Source organism: Elephantulus edwardii, unplaced genomic scaffold, assembly GCF_000299155.1.
Source record: "Elephantulus edwardii isolate Elephantulus edwardi_28Jun2011 unplaced genomic scaffold, EleEdw1.0 scaffold00288, whole genome shotgun sequence".
NCBI lineage: Eukaryota > Metazoa > Chordata > Mammalia > Macroscelidea > Macroscelididae > Elephantulus > Elephantulus edwardii.
The window spans coordinates 1,016,786-1,019,270 of record NW_006400038.1 but is presented as its reverse complement, the minus strand read 5'-3'; the positions used below and the strand labels follow the sequence as shown (position 1 = coordinate 1,019,270).

Sequence of the window (2,485 nt, the reverse complement as noted above, 5' to 3'; positions counted from 1 at the left end):
GGCAGTGGCAGGCCCCTCCCCCAGCCCTTCCCACAGACATTTGCTGCAAGTTTTACATTCTACTTTCGTTGCCATGGTTTCCGTATCCTAGGAGAGCGTGCTGAGGAGCTGGCCTGGGGCAGGCCTTCCTGTCTGTCCTAAGAGCAGGCTGCATTTACTGGGTGAGAGACAGGGCAGTTGTGTGGTGTTCGGCCTCCAATTCCACTTTAATTTTTTTTTCTCCTTTTTTATGTCTTTCCTTAAATATACAGTCCATCACTTGGCTCAGTGTAGGTCACCAAAAATTCTCCAGGGATTTCATAGTTTGGACCTCGGTGGTGTGGCTGGCCCAGGATTATCTATGCAGGGAGGCCTGCACCTCTGACAGTTGGTTACAGCTTGGGGTGCCCATCTTCTGTGCTTTGTGGTACATATCTGTGTCACCGAAGTAGCGGGCCCGGTACAGCAAACCTTCCTTCTGCTGTTTCTCCTTCCAGCAGTTGTTTCAGAGATTGGCAATGTAATCATCTTCCACGTTCCCTTCAACTGTCTTAAGGCTGGAGCCTGTGTATTCCTCAGAGGAGGTGTCTCCCACATAGTAGATGACGTTCAAGTGGTCAGTGACCCTCCTGTGGACATGACCCACTGATGGCCTTGGGCTCAGACTGTAGGGTGGGCTGGAGACCATGAGCTGGCTGAGCGCTGACACAAGGATCAGGATGAGGATGGGCATCAGCTGGACAAACACCCCCAGCCTGCCGTCACCCTGGTTCTCCCTGAGGTCCTGTCTTTGCTGATAGGTATACCGCATGCGACCGTTGCTGTAGACCTGGACATTACTGGAGGGGAAACCACCGCCAAAGAACATGTTGAAGAGGTCTTCGGGAGAGATGTTGGCCTCGAACGTGCGGTGGAAATCCCGTAGCCATGGCCATGCCGGACTGCCTGGTTCTTGTCATCGCCAAACTGGTCGTACTGCTTCCTCTTCTCGGGGTTGCTGAGAACTGCATAGGCTGTGCCAATGGCTTTGAAAGCCTCTGTGGCACCAGGCGCGTGGTTCTTATCTGGGTGGAACTTGAGGGCAAGTTTGCGGTAGGCCTTCTTCAGGTCCTCGTCTGAGACCTCCCTGCTCACCCCCAGGATCTCGTAGTAGTCTTTACACTGCTTGACCCTCTTCACAGCTGCGACTTGTTCTGCTGTGTAGCTCTTGGTGGTCTCGCTGCCGCCAGCTTCCCCATTGGCAGAGGGGGCATCTGCTACACTTGCTTTCCTGTGGGTGGTGTGCGTGGCATCTGTAGGCTGGGGCTGGTCACCGACAGGCTGTGATTTCTGGTTGAGGGACTCGATCAGTGCGCGAACCCGTGGTGTCGGGACAGCCGCTGTGCTTTCTCTAGGAAGCGGAGCGCCCGGTCGGGCTGGTTACTCTGGATGGCCTTGAGGGCGATGCTGACACAGCGCTCGGCTTCATCCTTGTTGGATTCCATGGCGGAACCAGAGCGCGGAACCGGGCCGGGCGAGCCGAATCACAGTGTTTTGATCCACAAATAATTACGAGGATAGCACAGGATTGGGCAGTGTTTCATCCTGTTGTGTGCAGGAACGTCATTGGTCAAGAGTGTGCTAGGCACTGAGAGTGCACTGAGGATCCGTCCATGAGGCCCCTTCCCAGGTTAGCAGTGGATGCAGACATGGCTGTGGGCGGGTTCTGGTGGATGGGGCTGTGGCAGGGTGGCCAGGGGAGGCTTTGAAAGGAGATAACACATTGTTGAGGCTTGAGGGATGAGGAAGGGTTAGCTAGGTGAAGGGAGAAATGGCAAAGCCTATGCAAAGGGCCTGTGGTTGGAGCTTCAAGAGTCAGAATGGGTGATCAAATTCTGCTGGACCTGGTTGCCTCTGGATAGATTTTGTTTCCCCTCTACACTCAAAAAGACAGTAGTCTCATGGGTGCGTTAAGCAAGGTGCATGTGGAATGGAATGATTTGTACTCTCTAAAGGTCTATAGCTGCTACAAGGAAACCAGTAAGAAAGGCCGGGTTTGGGGGAAGCCTGGAGAGGAGTCTTGTGGCAGGAAAAGGACAGAAATTGCTGGAATTTAGAGCAAATTGGAGATAAAGGAGTACCTGGTGGTGCAAACAGTTAAGCATTCAGCTGATTGAAGGTTCAAGTTCATACAAAGGAACCTTGTGAAAAACCTGGCCCCCTACTTCTGGAAGAGCAATGCTGAAAAGGTTCTGGAGGACATTCTGTTGGACATATGTGGGTCAGGTCACTGTGGTTTGGAATCATCTAGACAAGATGTGGGGGTTTTATTAGAGGTAAAAGGACAAGGCTGGGTGAAGGGAACGAAAGGGCTAGGGTCCCTGGTTGATACCTGAGGTTCCTGTTTAAGCATCTGGGTGGTTGCTGGTACCCGTTTCCTGGTTTTGCAGGGAAAGAATCTGTGTTCTTCTTTCCCAAATTAGACAAAAGTGGCACTTTCCACTCCTTTCCTCTTTTAAGAGATCCA

The 2,485-nt window shown here is 52.5% G+C and overlaps 1 pseudogene; it reads right to left on the bottom strand.

Moving 5' to 3' along the window:
• Positions 1-274: 274 nt before the first annotated feature.
• LOC102872264 lies at positions 275-1,478 on the bottom strand (annotated as a pseudogene).
• Between the last annotated feature and the right edge of the window lie 1,007 nt (positions 1,479-2,485).